Consider the following 20,389-nt stretch of genomic DNA (forward strand, 5'->3'; position numbering starts at 1 on the left):
TTTTCTCTTTTTTTATGATTTTGTGTCTTTATCCTACGTATTTGTTTTGTGGCTACCATGAGGTTTGTATAAAACATTTCATACATAAAATAGTCCTTTTTTCCATTGATAGCAATGTATCTCCATTTGCCTTTACAGGTTCTGTCATTTTCCTCTTCCCTTTTATATTTTTGTCACAAATTACTCCTTTTTATGTTTTAAGTTTGTTACCAAATTATAATAGCTATCGTTATTTTTTTAAAGAGTTATTTATTTATTTTAGAGAGAGAATGTGTGTGCACACGCTCATGTGATTGGGGGGAGGGGCAGAAGGAGCCAGAGAGACAGAGAAGGAGAGAAGCAGACTCCCCGCTGAGCACAGAGCCTGACACAGGGCTCAATCTCATGACCCTGAGATCACGACCTGAGCCTAAACCAAGAGTTGGCCGCTTAAACTACTGAGCCACCCAGGAGCCCTGCTATATTTATTTTTAATGCTCTTTTCCTTCAACCTTTATGCTATACCTGTGTATTCAACATCCTATTCTAAAATACAGTTACAGTTTTCTAATTCTGGCTGCTTATCAGCTTATTCAAAGTTTCATGTACTTTTATCTTTTTGTTTCAGGTACAAGAGCTTCTTTCAACATATCTTGTAATACAGGTTTAATGGTGATAAATGCCCTCAGCCTTAGTTTGTCTGGGAAAGCTTTTATTTTTCCTTCCTATCTGAAAAAATTAACTTTGCTGGGTAGTATATTCTTGGCTGGCAATTTTTAATCTTTCAGTACTTTGAAGGCATCCTTCTACTCTCTCCTGGTCTGTAGATTTCTGCTGAGAAATCTGTTCATAGGTTATTTTCTTTTATTTTCCCTGGCTGCCTTTATGATTCTTTATTTATCATTGACTTTTGACAACTTCATTATAATGTGTCTTGGAGAGTATCTTCTTGCACTGTGATACTATGGTGATCTATTAGCTTCACAGATTTTATGTCTAGTTCTTTCCCCAGGTTTGGGAAGTTCTCAGCTCTTATCTCTTTAAATAACCTCTCTGCCCCCTTCTCTTTCTCTTCTTCTGGGATACCCATTATTGTTATGTTGGTTCTCCTAAAGGAGTTGTTAGCTCTCATAGGGATTCTTCACATTTTTAAATCTTAGTAATCCCTTTTCTTCCATTTCAATAATTTCTAGATTTTTATCTTTCAGATCACTAATTTTCTCTTCCATCTGATTGGCTATATTCCCAGTGCTTTCTAATGCATATTTCATCTCACTTATCGAGTTCTTCAGCCTCAGAATTTGTTTAGGATCCTTTTTAAGATTTCAATTTCTTTATAAAGCACTCCTTCTATTCATTAATTTTATTCCTAAGTTCGTTGAATCGTCTCTCTGAGTATTCTTGTAGCTCACTGAATTTCTTTCGTAAGACCTATTTGAATTCTCTGTCAGTTGGCTTCCAATCTTCCATGACGTTGAGTTTGGTTGCTGAAGAATTGTCTCTATTATTAAGTAATTTCTTACTTAATAATAGTTTAGATAATTTCACTTTGACTTCTTCAGGAATTTTGGTTATTTTGACTTATTCTTACCTCCATCCCTCCTGAGAGGGATGCGATGCAATGTGTTTAGGACAACTGAATCATCTATAAGGTATAGACATAACCCAGAAGAAGGAGGAATTGAATTGTTTGTAAAGAAAGTGAAGTCATGTAACTTTCTTCAGAGGAACTATCTGAGATTAGAATATGTAGTTCTCCAGGATCAGATGTCAAAAATACCTGGACCATTTAGTGACATTTGTAACTCCTTCTTTGCTTTCTCTCATCTGTCTTTTACATTAATAAGCCAACGTTTTGTTTATTCTGCTTCCCAAATATGTTCTCCTTTTATTATCATTGCTAGGGCTTCCAGCCTGTCCTCCTCCTATTTCTAGTCTAAATAACAGTGACTGTCTCCTACCTGTTATCCTTGATATTAGCTTCTCTGCCCAGTAGCCCATCCCCCCCATCTCAAGAGAGTTCATTTCTAAAACAAATGTTTAGTCATTCTACACCCTATTTTAAAAGGCAACAGGGCACTCTATTATTCGTGTCAGAAGGTCCAAAATACTTGTATGGCCCTCAAAACCCATCAAACATGATCTCAAATAAACTTCCAGCTTCTCCCAAGTAACAAATTCTGTCCCACCACATTTCCACTTAGAGTATACCTTATGCTTCTTTCATTAATTCCTTCCCCTCCCCCTGCCGAATTCCACTGTCCCCCGCCCCTGCTCATGCTTACCTTCTGCCAGTATTGCCTACATAATGCCTCTACCTTGTTTAAGTGATGGCTTTAATTCTATATCACTGGAAAAAGTTTCTTCAGTATCACCATTCTTTTCCCATCCTAACGGAAGTAATAGCTTCTTTAATCTGCATACCACCATCTTTCATAAAAGCTTTCATTATAAAATTTAGCACATCTTCTCTCAGTTTTCACAATTGACATCTTCCTTATGTTATGAACTCCTTCATGATGATAATTATATTTACTTAGTATCATATCTAAGATCAAATCTATCATATTCTTCTTTTATTATGTATACTTTTCTGACAATGCACTCTTTTTCTGTAATTCCACATTGCAAGTACACACACCTTTAAAAAAAACCTGATTTTCCCTGTAATATACTCTATTTCTTAACCAATATAATCATCCATTAGATAGATCATTTCTGAATATCCTTGAATAAATTTCTGCTTAAATAGGATACAATTAGAATGAAGTTCACTTGGTACTTTTTTAAATTGGCAGTTTTTTAAAGACAAGCAGAAATACAATTTTAAATACTTCTACTGCACATAACATATACCTAATAGTTCCTTTTTTCTCAAAGCTAATATCCCCATCCTTCTCTAATAGGCAATGAAAAAAAAATAAAGAGAAAGAAAAGAAATACAAAGTACTTGAGTTTTATAAGTGAGAAATTATGCTTCTGTGGATTTGGGGAGTGCTTTGCAAGTGCCTACTTTTATCTAGGGAATAATTTTAAAAGATAAAAGAGTTAAGTGCAATCATTTAGAAATGCTTGGTTTTAGTGTTTAGAAGAACTAAACTTACACATTTTCTGAAAATGACTTTTTTTATCAAACGTGAACTCATTTTATTTTCTCTTTTCAATATGTCAGTAAGATAAAAGCTTATTTTTTTCTCCCCTCTGGAAATGACTATTTTTACTGTGGATAACTGAAAGAAACAGCAGAATCATAGAAATTCAAATTTCCAATGTGTGAAGTCTTTTTATAAGGAATAACATCTGTTTGAGTTTTCTTTTTTTAGAAATTAAACATGAAAATGGTAATTATTTTAAAAAATTTCATGGATATTGCTGATGTATATTTTCATGATCTTTGTTTCCATAGTACCATAAAAGGAAAACAAAAATGTGTCCAACCTGCTGTGAATTTACTTGCATAGACTGGATAAGAGGATTTATAAATAATCTAAGAGAAGGTGGCAGTAGTGTCAAAAAAAAATCAAGTAGTATGATATAAGACAAATGTGGGTTCGATTTGTGTAGTCAGTGAAATGTTTTTATTCTTAATAACAAAACCCTGTCTTTGAGATTAGCAAAATAGTTGATTTTTCTTTGTCATAAAAATACTTAAAAATGTAAAATAGAAACATTGATATTTAAGTGACTTGTTTCTCATCCCAGTATCATGAAAACAAGGTAAAAGGAAAAACATTATTACCTACCCTTTCTATACCAGTTAATATCACCACAAATCTTGTTCCTATTGATGTTTCCCTCTGGCTCAAAGTTTGCAGGAGGTGGGGTGCCTGGGTGGCTCAGTCAGTTAAGTGTCTGCCTTCGGCTCAGGTCATAATTTCTGAATCCCAGGATGGAGCCCCGGCATAAGGCTCCCTGCTCAGTGGGGAGTCTGCTTCTCCCTCTGCCCCTTAAGTTTGCAGGAGGAATTCCTGGATGTCTCAAGACCTGCCATCTTTTTCTCTATTTTTTTGTGACTTCCTGGCTATTAAATAAATAGAATGCACCCATGACCCAATATATACATGCAGGATGGCATACTGATCCCAAGGAGTCTGCAAATAAAGGGAAGTACATTTTTCTAGCTGCTCTGCCTTGATGGGATAACACCAGGTTCCGAGGCGAAAACAAAAGGAGAGAAATCTTTGTCCTCAAAAAAATTTTTTTGTTAAAGATTTCATTTATTTATCTGACAGAGAGAGACACAGTGAGAGAGGGAACACAAGCAGGGGGAATGGGAGAGGGAGAAGCAGGCTCCCCGCTGAGCAGGGAGCCTGATGCAGGGCTCAATCCCAGGACCCCGGGATCATGACTGAGCCGAAGGCAGACACTTAACGACTAGGCCACACAGGCACCCCAAAAATTTTTTTTAAGATTTTAATTAATTAATTAATTAATTAATTATTAGAAAGAGAGACAGAGCAAGTCGGGGGAGGAGCAGAGGGAGAGGGACAAGCAGACTCTGCGCTGAGATCACAGCCTGAGTGGAAATTAAGAGTCCTACGATCAACGACTGAGCCACCCAGGCGCCCCATCCTCAAAATTCTTAGAGCATGTTAAATAAAGCAGTAATAGTAGCAGCAATAACAATGAAAATGAACATTTATTGAACACTTAAAGTAGAAAATGGACTGTTTTAGGTTTCAAAGTAGTTCAAATCATTCTCTTAGAAATTCCAGTGATACAATATTTTTTACTACATTCCATTTATCCTTAGAGGCAGACACCTGTCCTAAAGGAACAAGGCTTGACACTTGAATGTCATAGTATCAGACCAAAGGAACAACATGCTAAAATGCTGGAAGCCAGACAATGAAAAGAGAGAAGGTGGCCTGTTCAAAGAATAGAAAGTACTTCACTAGGACTGAAGCCTTGTAGGAGAAAGGAAAAGGATGACAGAAGAAACTAGAGCTAATCAGAAAACAAATCATAAAGAATCTTGTAAGACGTTTTAGACTTTATGATCAGGAACATAAGTTGAAATATTGAGTACAAAATACAGGCTCATATTTAAGTTGTAGAGAGACCATTTTGGTTGCCATTTAGAAAATGTGAATGGGAGCTAGATTGATGGAGAGAGATCAATTATCATGTTGTTGCAGTTATCGAGGTGACAGTTAATTATGGTTTGATCTAAGGCAGAGTTTCTCAACCTCAGCGCTATTGATATTTTGAGCTGGATAATTCTTTGCTGTAGGGGCTGTCCTGTGCTTTGTAGGATGTTTAGCAGCATCCATGACTACTATGGATTAGATGCTAGAATCATTCAATCATTCACACCACTGTTGTGATAACCAAAAATATCTCTAGTCTTTTTGTCAAATGTCCCCTGGGGCAAACACCTTCTTCCTCCACTCCCTCCTCGCCTTTAGAACACTGATCTGAGATAATGGTAAAGGGAATAGATAAAGGAGGGGAACTGGAGTAATATTTAAAAGATACCATTAACAGTAAAATAATGATCTATTGGATAGAGAGTTTGAGGGAAGGGAATAAGATATTTGAATTAGAACAAAAAAGTGCATCCACTACTAGGTATTTACCCAAAGAAAATAAAAATACTAATTTGAAAAGATATACGCACCCTTGTTTATTGCAACGTTATTTAAAATAGCTGAGATATGATAGAAACCCAATTGTCCATCAATAGATGAGTGAATAAAGAAGATGTGGTACACACACACACACACACACATAAGAATTTACTCAGCCATAAAAAAAGGTTGAGATCTTGCCATTCACAGCAACATGGATGGACCTAGAAGGTATAATGTTAAGTGAAAAAAGTCAGACAGAAAAAGACAAATACATGTGGTCTTACTTATATGTGGAATCTAAAAAACAAAACAAATACACAAGCAAAATGCGGAACCAGACCCATAAATACAAAGAACAAACTGATAGTTGCCAGAGGGTATGGGGTGGGAGAAATGGCAAAAATAGGTGAAGGGAATTGAGGAATACAGCCTTCTAACTGTGGAATGAATTAGTCAAGGGAATAAAAGGTACAGAATAAGGAATATAATCAACAGTATTGTAATAGCATAGTACAGTTGATGCGGGAGAGATAGATTCTGGTCTCACGGAGTTGAAAAATGAATCTCTCATAGACAGCAGAGAGTGAGTAAAGTGATAGAAGTTTATTAAGTGAAGATACAGAAAAAGCTCTAGGGTCGGTCTTTTATAGAAAGCTAGCCAGGGAACTTAAATTCTTTTAACATTTCTATTGATATCACCATTGAGTAAGGACTAGCGATAACACCTTCAGTGGCTTACTTCCATTTTAGGGTCTGGTTATTCCTTGTTGGTCACAGGCGATTATCATAAAAAAAGACACCCACCCCCCATGCCTAGGGCAGGGTGGTCCAGTTTGTTCCCTTATCTCTGGCTTCCCCACACCTCAGCAGTTTGGGGATTTCTGTGAGCCTGATCACAGAGCCCTCTATCTGTCTCTCCCTACCTAGCCCCTCCTGTCCCTTACTCACAGTGACAAATGGTAATTCCACTTGTGGTGAGCACAGTATAACATGTAAACTTATTGAATCACCATGTTGTACACCTGAAACTAATGTAACATTGTGTGCCAACTATACTTCAATATAAATAAATAAATAAATAAATAAAATTTTTAAAAGAGTAAGTATTTCACTTTCCAGTGGCATAAAGGGGTTTTTAAATAGGGAAGTGATGAGATCAGATTTACATGCTTGAAAAACAAATGTGTGTATATATATATATATATATATATATATATATATATATACAGACACATATACATGGGTTATGATGTTATTACAAAATTTCAGTGTGAAGTGAAGAGGTTCTCAACTAATGACATGATAGTTGAAATAAAAGGAAACCCAATGGGAAATGTTTTGATGATCTACTGGAGGGATGAGTTAGACTTATATCCTGGGGCACTCCAGTCTTTCTGGTTTGGACAGCTAAATGTACTATATCAACATTAACTATTTTGGAAAAATAAGCAGCAGATTTGGAAAGCTAGCAATCAGAAAACATATTAATATTAGCTACCCATCACTAACAACGTTCAGAAAGATTATAATTAGTTTCTTTTTGGTGTGTCTATGATTTTAGGAACATAATACAGAAAATAAAAGGACAAGGAAATTTAAAGTATTTTTATAAAAAGATGTGTTTCATTTTTACTATTATGGCACAATGCCTTTATTTGTCCAGGAAGGTTAAGTGAATATAAACAACAAAAAATATCTGGACAGCTGGAGAGGAAGGAATTTGCAGAGTAGAGCAGAGTGAAAGCATATGATTATTGATTATTCTTGAAAGACTATTAGAAGAACCTGTCCTCATGCTGTCATATAGGATGTTTCTGCTGTAATAAAATATTGCTCAAGTCCTATTAAGCATTTTAGCTTCACTTTTCCTACTTCTGATGGTAAATGTAGGATATTGTTTGTTAAAAACCTGCAATTTTTTGCATGCCAATTCACTGTTTTTTTCTGTAAGCATAAAAAGAGAAACTAATGCTTAAAAAACTATTATTATTGTTCTTCTTATTAGGCTGACAAGAAGCAAAACAGCATATTTTATGAAGCATAAGAAAAATTTGAAGTTTTAACACTTTATTTTCAAAAGAAGGAATTTTGGCAAAAATTATTTAACTTTTAAAGGATATACTCTCATTTTAAGTCTGAAATTTTTGAACAATGATTTGAATAAAATAAGGAATACTTGGAAATTATAAATTTCATTATTTAAACTTAGAGAATAAAATTTTAGCAAGATTATATTGTCTAATCTTGTGTTATTTCAATCTATCATCACGCTTCTAACAAAATATTTTTGGAATCAATTTTTTATTCCTTTATGTTTAAGAAATAAATGTTTAATATAAAATAGTCAAAAAAAGATTATCCAGTATTAATTATGATTACCATTTGGTGTATAGGCTTTCATATCTATATTGATGTATAAATATTTTTAAAACTATGATCAACATGTTTTGATGACTTTGTATTTTTTTACAGTCAGGAGACTGAAATTATAATTTTGATTCAGTAAAACTCATTCTTCTTAAAATAATGCCAAAATTTATTTAACTCCTCTCTCTAAGAGTGATGTGTAGGGGGCACCTGGGTGGCTCAGTTGATTAAACGTCTAACTCTTGATTTCGTCTCAGGTCATGATCTCAGGATTGTGAGATCCAGCTTCTGGGCATGGAGCCTGTTTAAGATTCTCTCTCTCCTTCTTTCTCTGCCCCTCCCCACCCTCCATCCCTCTGTAAAATAAAAAATAAAATAATAAAATAAATAAATAAAAATTTAAAAAGAGAGTGACATGAAGAAGTTGTATTTATTTATTTATTTATTTATTTATTTATTTTTTAAAGATTTTATTTATTTATTTGAGAGAGAGAATGAGACAGAGAGAGCACATGAGAGGCGGGAGGGTCAGAGGGAGAAGTCCCCTTAAAAAAATTATTTTTTTAAGTTTAAAGCAACTTCCATACTGAATTACTAGGCATTTCAACATCCTTTTATAGATCAATGTTTCTTTTGTATTTCCTCTCTTGCAAATGTCTTTTACATATCTCTATCCCTGTTCCCATTGAGTGTTTTTTTAAGCTGGTAAAATTGGTTTCCTATACCTGAAAAATGTTGCTATTTGCCTCATATGACACTGATTTTATTGTTTTGCTTTTTTTGCCAATCATTTAAAAATATTTTTGCAGTCAAATCCATCATTACATTTTATTGCAATGTTTCGTGCTTTAGAAAGCCATTTTAAACCCCCAAATTTGAAACATTTATCTATCTTCTAATACATTTATGATCTTATTTTTAACATTTAAATTATTTACTCATTTAGCTTTCAGCCTAAGGAAAACTGGTTTCAAATACCAGCTTTGTCCATTATTCATTCAAAGTCTGGACAAGTTCAGTGTTGTTTGAGGCTCACTACCTCACTTTTAAAAGGATGTTGATAGTTTCCAACTCTTAGGTGTTTATAGAGATTAATTAGTAATGCATATAAGTGGTTTAGCATGATAGTATACAATAAATAATAAGGAGGTGGATTTATGGGTTCATACATAATAAGAATGTACATAAGTATATGTAGATCACACATGTATGGACCAAAAAATATATATAATTTACCAAAAACTTACTTAAATGTAGAAATTTAATTCTTTGGACAGTCAAGACATACATAATGTCAAAACATATATGAATCAGGCTTGAAAGTAATTTCGTTAAATTGTTTGCAGTCCCATTTAGAACAGAATGGCAAATGAAGCAGTGCCCATGAATACTGGGGTATATAAACTTCTCGTGCGTGAAAGCGACTTTGGGCTTTGGAGTTTTAAGTCTTTGTTCTACTACCCTTTTTAATGGAATGATACGATAAATAATGAATGGTTAACAGTGATGGCGGATCAACAGGCAAAGATAAACACAAAAATGATACAAGACAGAGTGTTCTTGTTCAATATCCTCCAAGTAGTTGCAGATTTAGATTGCTTCTAGGCATCCAGGCATCTGAGCTATCACTAGGAATATCTAAATTGCTTTCTCACAGGTTCTACAAAGCACTCTCTTTACTTTATCTACTCATTTTAGATGGCACCTCATTGAATTTCTCCTAGCCAATTTACTTTCTGCAAAGCTCACATTTCTCTTACAATAGAGAAATTTCTTTAGCTCTACTCTTTTAACTTTAGCTTAATAGCATGGGGGCTTTCGTTAAGTTTTACTGTCAGCAGAACAGCACAAATTTAACATTTACGTGATCCATTTCTACTAAATAGCAAAAGGAGAAAGTGTTATGCCAAGGGCAATGTGGGTATTAATTTTCTCTATGGTTTATACAATTACTTGAATGCATCCCCAAAGAAAACTAATATATTGATCAAACCTAATTAGCTTTAATTTACATAAAACCATAGAGTGAGTTACTTGTATGCTTTAGAAAAATAAAAGGTTTAAGTGAAAATACGCCATGGGAATTTAGAATTCAGACTCATTTGGCATACAAAATACCTAAAGTATGAGCAATATGAGACCAAAATTCTAATCTTATTATAAGAAAATTATTTAAGGACAAAAATATTAAATTCTAATTGTTTTTAAATTGCTGTTATATAACACATTTTATATAAGTATCCATATTTAGTTTTTTAAACAAATGGAAAACTAGAAATAAAAAAAATTCACCAAATAATACCATTATCCAAAGAGTAAGAGTAAGAGTAATACTCTGGTGATTCTTCTTCCAGACTTTCCCTACGCACATGCGCACGCACACACATGCACGCACACACATAGGCAATGTTCATTCCGCTCATTCAGTTTTATCTTTTTTTTTTCACTTAACATGAACTTAGGATGTTTTCTTGTCATTTCTTCATGCAGTAAATATTTACGTAGCAAATATCATGTGCCACAACAATGCTACTTACGTTGTAAACAAAAATTTATAGAACAGTAATTGTTACTCCTTTGTGGAATTTATATTCTGAGTGAGCAGACGGGGGATGGTTAGTTACACAGAAATAAAGGCAACAGTAAAACTGTATAGGCAGACCTCATTTTATTGCACTTCACTTTATTGTGCTTTGCGGATATTGCATTTTTTTTTTTTTTACTAATTGAAGGTTTGTAGCAATCTTGCATGAAACAAGTCTAAAGGCACCATTTTTTTTAACAGCATTTACTCACTTTGTGTCTCCGTGTTGCATTTTGGTAATTTTTGCAATATGTCAAGCTTTTTTATTATTATTATATTTGTTACGGTGACCTGTAATCAGTGATTATGACTCCTTAAAAGCTCAGATGATGGTTAGCGCTTCTTAGCAATAACGTATTTTTTTAAATTAGGGTATGTACATTTTTTTAGACACAATGCTATTGCACACTTAATAGACTACAGTATGGGGCAAACATAAATTTGTATGCAGTAGGAAACAAATAAAAATTATTTGACTCACTTTATTGTGATATTCTTTATTGCAGTGGCCCGCAACCAAACCCACAATATCTCCGAGGTATGCTTGCTTTCTAATATAATGTTTTATAACAGCATAAAATAAAATTATATTATGCACTGTACTATACTGTACCATAATATAATTTCAGGTAGTGAGATTATTTGTTCATCTTTCCTAAACAAATATGATCTATTTACATGTAAAATCATTTTATTTATTATGCATGGTTCTTTTAGAATAATATAATTTTGCTCTTAGGAAATTTATATTAGCACAAAATAGCTATTAGCAAAAGGGGGTTAAAGACATAGATGGTTTAACTTAATACCAAAATTAATTTTTCTACAAAATTTTCCTATGGTTCTGTTTAAGTTTAGAGTAGCTAAACAGTGAGTGAAAGTGAGTAGCAATACAATTTAAATATATCCATTATTTGAGTTGACTTAGTTTTGCCAAAGAGACATGGCCTTTAGTTTTTTGTCAATAGCAATATGATTTTAAGTTCAGAACCTCTTACATATTCATATTTACCTTTATGGTCTTTAGCAGTGAATGTCATTTTATGAACAAGTGTTGGGAAATATAATTGAGAAGATGTGACCGCTGGTTGACCTGTGAGTTGGACCACAGCACTCAGAGGCTCCTCATTCCCTCCCCTGTCCTTGGACTGTGGTTCCCCTGCCTTTCCTGCTCCCAGAGGCTGCTCCAAGGACATAGCTTTGAGATGGTGATGTGGTATTGAGAACAGCTGCACAGTATAACCCAGTTAAGATCTCTTTATAAAATTTTAAGATTTGGCAGGCAGGAGTGGGGATCCATTGGTCTTGCTGCCCAAGAAAGCCTCATATGTAAGTTTCGTTTGCTTATGAAAACTGCCACCTACCAACCTAGAGTGGTCTGCCTCTTTCTTTGGTCCCTCCTTCCCCTCCATGTTGGGGGCAGTTTTAAATTACACCCAGGAAGCTCCTGAGAGTGTTGTGAACCAACAAGTGAAATAGCTGGAAATAACTTCATTTTTTTCTCTGCATATTTAGTATTAATTAATTTCCATTCATAACTCTATGTAATATAGAGTTGTTTCAATGAGATTGCTTACGTTAAATATAATTAATAGAATGAAAACTCAGTGACAAGAGAATTCCATGTGCTGGCTGACAATGTGCTCTCCTAGGGACATAAATTGGACATGCGACACCACAGATATGTGGCAGACAAACTCTACATGACCCTCAATGACATCTGCCTTCTGATGTTCATGCTAGTGCAATCAAATTGGGTTCTGTGACTTGCTCTTAACGCATAGAATAGAGCAATGGATTCCTCGCTTATGATTAGGTCACATTTTATGGCAAAAGTGATAGGATGTCACTCCTGTGATGATGTTACATGAATCTCCATCTCATTAAATTTACTCTTGCTCTCTGCTGCCTCTGAAGAAGCAAGCAGACAGGTTGTGAACAGCCTATGCAGAGCCCTCCATGGCAAAGAACTGTAGGCCACCTATCAGAGCTTACAGTCTTTCTGCCACAAGGACATACATTCTGATAACAACTGGAATGAGCTTGGGAAGGGATTCTTCTACCGTTGAGCCTCCAGATGGGATTATCACCATGATTGTGAGACCCTGAGCAAAGGACACAGCTAATTTGCGCCTCCACTCTGACCCATGGAAATGGAGAGAAAATAAACCTGCTTTGTTTTAAGCACTAAGTTTCTGGTAATTCGCTATGCAGCTACGGAAAACTAACATGTGATATACCTTTGCTTAGACAAGTGCTGTTCAGGAGAAATAAAATTCCAGCTACATATGTTATTTTAAAAATAATAAAAAGAGGAAAAATTAATTTTAGCAATACATTTCATTTATATATTATATATTTATGTTGTTATATATGCTTATATAGCATATTAGATATTATATAAATCGATCTAATCTGATTATAATAGTAAATATATATCATATACTTAGTATTATTCATGTATTATGTATTTATATTTTATTTTACCTAACATAGTCAAAATATTATCATTTCAATATGTAATCAATATAAATATTATTAATGTCATATATATATACATTTTTTATATCAGAATTTCAAATCCAGTGTGTACTCATACATAGCATGTCAATTCAGATACTATACCTTTATCATAAATGGTAACTCCTTATTTAAGTTTTATAAAATATACCTAAAAGTTTTGTATTAGTTTTTAAATTTAAATTTAAGTTAGGAAAAATTTTAAGTTAATTATTTGGTGAACATTTTATAATTTATATAAATATTGAATCACTATTGTACAACCAAAACTAATATACTATTCTATGTCAAATATATTTCAATTAAAAAAAAAGAAAAAATAGTTCATGATAATTATATAAAATTGCAAATTCTGTTCATCACATCAGACATAATTTTAGTATTCAATAGCTACATTAGGTAGTGGCTATTAGCTACCATATTGAATGGGGAAAAGTTAGACTATGGATTTCATGGCCCTGTGTTCTTAAGCCCATGTTTACACTTCACACTCAAAATAATTGTTCTAAATTTTATGAAATCTAACAATCAAAAAGGGTACTTGTTGTCAATGCAGTTTACCAGGACACCACCCACTCACCTCATTCTGATTCCATAGATTAGTATTTGGATTAAGTAATTAAAGTACAAGTGGTTCACAAATCACTCCAAGAAAGCCATGGTGTTGGAAGTTATGGGAACAAAGGTGGGGTGGGGAGTGGAGATTGGTTTGCCTTAATGCCTAGAGCTCATGTGGGTATCATATACTCCAACCCTTTTTGGCTGATAGATAGCAGTTTAGCTCTAAAACCATATTCCTGGGAAATTAAAAGAAAACTCGAAGAAACAAATCCTAAAGAAGAGACTGTGCCCATATCTTGTGCAGAAAAATAACATTTCCCTTTGCCCCAACTTTAATGGCAATATATCCATAAAGAGGAACTTTGAGCTGCACCTAGGGTTTGGAATATGCCCACATCACTGCTTCCTTGCTTATTGCTATTTCAGTTACTTTCATTTTCAAGTTACCATTCATCCATCTGACACTTAAAAATAAATGTAGAGCAGAGTTTCATTCTTATCTTAGCTTTATGTTATTCTTGATTTATATCTAAATCCTAAGAGGTCTCATCTATATCTAAAATTCCTGCTACCCCTTATATGCTAATAGTTACCAAAACTTTATTTTTCTAGATCCATATTTGTAAATTGTACTTACTTGTTATCAACATTTGAATGACTCACAGGTACCTCAAACTCAATGTCTAAAATGAAACTTATTTTTACTTCCAATTATGCTTAATTCTCCTTCTTTATTTTCTCTCTTCCTGAGTGTACTGCTATCCACAAGTTAAAGCCAGGCATCAGGAATTCGTTCTTGATGATTTTTCCTTCTCATTTTCTCCTTTACTCATTGAAATCTAGCATTTTATTCATTTCATATCTCTTGAACCTTTCTTTTCTTTCTGTTTCCACCATTATTGCTTTGTTATTCACACATGACTTCTTATAAACTTCCATGTTAATTCTCTAGTTGTTAATTCCACCTATTTTCTTGCTTTAACTGGCCTTTATTATGCTCCTGCATAAAATGGCACCTCATAGTTTTTAGGAAAATTTTAATCTCCCTAGTATAATTCACAAAACCACTTATGGCATAAACCTCACTTATCTCTCTGGCTTCATTGTCCTTTCTCTTTTGCAGTCCCTACTGAATATCATGTGCACAAAAAAAAAAAAAAATGAAGAAAATTTATTTGGTTTCTTAAAAATCAGAGAACATACTTTTTTTTCCTTTTACCTTTGGTTGGTATTTCAAATATTCACTTAAAATTAACCAGGAACTTTACTTGAAAATGACAAATATCTGATACTATTCATTAAATGAAGTTATTTACAAATCTATATTATGTAAATAAAATATCATTGTAATTATTTTAACATAACAAGCCAAATATTTTTAAAAGTTTTATTAGAGGGTTTTAAAAAATTAATATTATATTTTTTTATTATATTGAAGTCCAGCATGACATAGTGGACAGAATACTGGATTGAAATTCAGAAAACTTAGGTTTGCAATGTAATTCTGCCAATAAATAACCAAACAACTTCTGTCAGATAAACTAACCTCGGTAAGTCTCAGCTAACAGCTTTCTTATCTGTGAAATAAGGTGGTTGAGCTAGATAATCTATGTGTTTCTTTCTACCTTATTTTATCCAGGTCAGTATTGTTAAATAGAATAATGACCTTTGCCCCAGAAGACCTTACTGATTTGACTCTTAAATATGACTAGTAATTCCACTGGAATCCTTTATCAAGTGTTTTCTGTATGTTAAACCTAAAACTGTTTTATTTTCTTGATATGAGATAGAGATAAAATAAAATGCATATATGAATTGTGGATTTACAAATTATATTTGTCTATTGTGAACAAAAAAATAAGTATTTATAAATAGCATATGAAGAATTTAGTATTCCTCAGCCCTCATACGCTCCCAGATAGCATCATTGAAAAATATGATCACCCACTCAACATTGTTATTGTTTACCCTAATAGTAGAATTTATATATTTCAAAAGCACTCTTATTTTATGGTGAACATTATTGGTCAAAATAATTATCACTCAGAATCTGAATGTTCTCAAAATTTCCTAGCACAATAAATTTAAATAAAATTTTCAAATATTCTAAATAATAATGATATAATACAGAAAAATCCACATTACAATTTTTATTTGTTGAACATGTTTTTACCCAGTAAATAAAAAAAAAAAATTTCATTTGAAATTGTCATCAGCTAGACCCCAAGACCTGACCTTTACTTCCCACCTGCTTGTGCCCATCACCTTTTGTCCCACATTTTTCCTTAAGCTCTTCTTTCCAACTTATCTCTTAACTCAGGCAAAACACCCAATGGTCATAACATCTTGTGATGGAAATCAAAATGAATCCTCACACAATAGTGACTACTCTGAGGAAGAGCTCTGGCCAACCCAGACCACCCAGACCGTTTTGAGCTTAACCCCCAAATCACACCTGCATAGATGGACCATGGAGTGACCCATGGAGTAAAGACAATTGCCTTTACCTTGTTATTATACTACAATATCTGCCCAAAGAGGAGTGCAAACTTCATTTACATAACATACAATATTTGCATGGGTATGTTTCCTTAAGGTGCTTGTGTAACCTTATGCCCTCCTCCACATACAATGGCAAGGCTCCCCTATCTAAATATTCATCCTAACCCTGAATAGAAGGAATTCATTCACCCTTGCCTGGAGAGTCCCAGCTTTGGAAGTTATTCCTGTGGTCTTCTTATTTGCTGAAAATAAAGTTTCTTTTGTTGGGACAACTCTATCTGGTGTAGTCCCTATCTGTGATTCATCAAGGAGGGAATTCATGTTAGTTTGGTTACAAAATAGCAAACTTTGCAACAAATTGTATTCCAGATTTTCATTTTAAAAATATAATGGTATTTGTCAACTTAGCAGTTAAGTGTCTAATAACTGATAATGATACTCCATACTTCATTACTTTTGTTAGAGAAATTGCTAGGGAGTCATAAAAAAGAGAGTCTATAGACATCAATGGGTTTCTAGTGAGATAGAAAATGATTATTATAATCAAAAAGAGTTTGGACTTGTAACTAGAAGCGGTACTGACAAAAAGTTTTCTAGGTTAGACTCTTGTTATAGAAAATTATCAACTAATAAAATATATCTTATTGTTAGATTTTACAATCTGACATTTTAGCAAGAGAGAAAAAAAAAAAAACAAATGAGTACTCCCAATCATTGTTTTTAAATATAACAAATTTGTTGGGTGCCTGGGTGGCTCAGTTGGTTAAGCGACTGCCTTCGGCTCAGGTCATGATCCTGGAGTCCCTGGATCAAGTCCCGCATTGGGCTCCCTGCTCGGCAGGGAGTCTGCTTCTCCCTCTGACCCTCCCCCCTCTCATGTGCTCTCTCTCTCATTCTCTCTCTCTCAAATAAATAAATAAAAAATCTTAAAAAAAATAAATTAAAAAAATAAATATAACAAATTTGTTAAAGAAGTAAAGATGTCATTTAGTTGATCTATTTCCACATCAGCTTCAGTGAAGGTTGAGATTTAGACTTATCAAGGGAATTGCTTGCTAAAAGGAAACTCCATTTTCCTACATTACAGTGTTGTGAAAGAGGACTGCCAACACTTGCTTTGGTTTCTCATTAACATGTTGTTAGGATGCTCAATTTGCATTTTAAAAAGATGAAAATGATTCTGGTGGAAGGGAGAACATGAAGAGTCCTCTATGCAAGTCAGCAATGTGAACACCTTGCAGGTTCCTATTTTATAGAAGTATAAGAGTCAGAAATAAATCAGGGGAGACAGTATTTCCATTACTCAAAGCCCTCATAAGACCAGGCTTGAAATATTACATCCAGTTTTAGATTCTAATGAAGAACAATGATTCAAATTCCTAAGAGAGTATACAGGAGAGCTATGAGATTTATCAGGGATAGAAAGTCTGTTTTATGAGGAAAGGTTTGAAGAAATGAACTTGTTCCAAGAAAAATATGATAAACATATTTAATCATAAAACAGAGTGAAAGGAACTTGAGGTAAAATACCAAGAAATATCTGAGAAAGAGATGTTCTGATTAAAGTTCATTATAAATGTACCTAGGAAAAATAAAAAACTCATTTCAATTATATAAATTTCCTAGAAATATTTATTTTTCAGAAGATTTTTCAACATTTTTTACTTGTGAGAACTTCTAAACTGGGACACTTTAAATTTCATAATGATATAAAATGGTAAAATTATACAAAATGATATTAAGTACACAATAAATAGCATATATAATATAAATAAAGCAACACAAGCACTCAGATTAGGATATCCAAAAGTTAAACAATATAAGTTTTCTGGAATCAAGTCTGATTCCAGATAAATTCTGTATAGCAAAACACTGTCGGGGAGGAAATCTAATTTTCCTTCTACCCTTCTAGATTCTTGGCTGAGACACCACTGTAATAAAAGAGAGAGAGAGAGGTAATAGTAGAAAAACATAAGTTTAATAATATGTGTACTTTCTGTATACATGAAGGATACCTAGGAAAAAAGTAATTCCCCCAAATGGCCCAAACCATCACCTTAAATAACATCTCCAGTTAAAGACAAAATAAGATGTTGGCAGGGGCATGGGGGCCAATTATGGGAGGTTTCCAAGCAAAGCATGGTAAAGCAGCGTGGGGCTATTTATGCAGATTTAAATCTCTGTCTTCTCCATTGATGAGGTTTAGGGATTTAGTCATTCCCCTCTTCCTGGTACAGCCAAGAAGACACTCTCACAAATAAAGCTTTCCCCTATAAATGTAAATACAAAAGGGTAACTTCTCAGTTTTCAGAGCGTCTACCGTGGTTGCTGTTTCTTAAAAATAATCAACTTAAAATAATCCTTATGCCAAAAAGGCATATTTTGAGGTGGCAAATTCTGCTCTCCTTCAACTTCACAGCTGACCAGAATCATACAGCTGAGCTTCTTGATGTGGAAAATGACTAAGAAGAAATTTAGCCATGCAGAAATAAATACAAAGGTATATAAATGATAGAATGTAAAGCAAATGTGGAAAATGAGACACAAAAACAAGATGTTATTTTCCATGGAATGAGGTAATTTTACATACTGTTAAAAAACAAAATTCAACAGAGTAATTTGAAGATCTAATTGGTTTTATTAAATGATTCATGAATTGGGCAGCATCCTATCTAACAAGTAGAGAGCATCTCCCAGTTGTACAAGATAGAAGGTTTTTATAGGAAGGAAGGTAGGCAGGAAAGTTTTATTCAACAAAAGAAAAGAATTGCTCCAGGCAAGGTCACTTTCCCTTAGGGGGAAAAAAAGGGGGTCTTATCATGAAGATTTCCTCATCTTTGGGACCTGGGGATAGAGCAGGCCCATGTGACAGATTACCTCCTTGACACTAATCAGAAAATTCTTGGCTTACCAGTTAAAATTTAAAATTCTGGAGGGGGTTGAAATTGCAGTGAGATTAGGTATTAAGCTTTGGTTTAGTGACTTGGCCTAACTGACACCATTTTGGGCCTGTGGTTTTCTTTTTAACAATATATTAAAGTTCTTATAAATGTAGGAATATATTAAAATTTTTAAAAACTATGTAGGATTGTCAAAAACTCAGTTTAAAAATAATATTTTGTGTATCTGACAGATAAATTAATATCAGAGTTATCAAAATTGTAGTAAAATATGCAGCAGACATGAGTATAATTACAGACTTTAAAAAAGATATAAAGCTGTTCTCTGATACAATTCTTTCGGTATCTCCCTATTAGAGGAGAAAATAAGCTGTAATTAGTGTGTGTAAAGAAACATTCCTTGTCTGGATATTCTTCTGAGGATAGTGCTCTGTGCTTGATGCATGGGTTTTTACTTCCAACACTTATCACTAATCATGGTCATTGCATAGGACTGCTAAATTCTTGTTGTTGTTGTTGTTGTTTTAAGATTTATTTATTTGAGAGAGAGATTAAGAGAGAGAGCAGAGAAGGGGCAGAGGAAGAAGGAGAGAATCCTCAAACACACTCCCCACAGAACCCGGAGCCCAAGGCAGGGCTTCATCCCAAGACCCTGAGACCAGGACCTGAGCCAAAAGCAAGAGTCTGACACTTAACCCACTGAGCCACCCAGGTGCCCCGACTTGTCTTTAAGTATCAGAGTACTATCAGTTTATTTCTATGTATGATTTTGTTTTCTGTGATTGCATTCTTCAAATTGCCACCTGTTTATTGAGTAATGAAATGGCTAATCAGTGATACAATTCCTCATTTTTTTATATCCTGAGTGTTCAGTGCATTTGTTCTTTCTGCTGGCTGCATTTTGTCTGCAAGATTAGCATTTTCTGCTGTTGTTTGCAATTAAGAAAACATATCATTTTCTGATTGGAAGATCACTCTCTACTTATAGACTAAACTGAGATGAATGCACCATAATATTATCTGTGGAAACTGGAATATTTTATATGCAATAAATAGTGGGAATTACAGTTTACACTTTATATATAGGTAAAATGGACTTAGTAAGTTTTCAATGAATGCTTGCATTATTATTATTAGTTATTATTATTAATTTGCAGTAGTGTTGTGCTAGGAAAGTATTGAGTAATGTATCCTATTTAGGGAATAAATTCTTTTATGGCAGCTTTTGTGCATTTCTGTTTTCAAAAAAATCATGTAGGGAGCTGAGGGACTGCACTCTTGCTCCAGGAAAAGAACTATCACCAAAGATAACTACAGGATCTTATGAAGTAGATGTGGTAGATAGGGAGGAATTTAGCAAAGTCTGTTAAAATTCCTCTGTAAGTCCCATTGTTTCTCTATGG

Source organism: Phoca vitulina, unplaced genomic scaffold (genome assembly GCF_004348235.1).
Source record: "Phoca vitulina isolate PV1807 unplaced genomic scaffold, GSC_HSeal_1.0 scaffold3, whole genome shotgun sequence".
Classification (NCBI taxonomy): domain Eukaryota; kingdom Metazoa; phylum Chordata; class Mammalia; order Carnivora; family Phocidae; genus Phoca; species Phoca vitulina.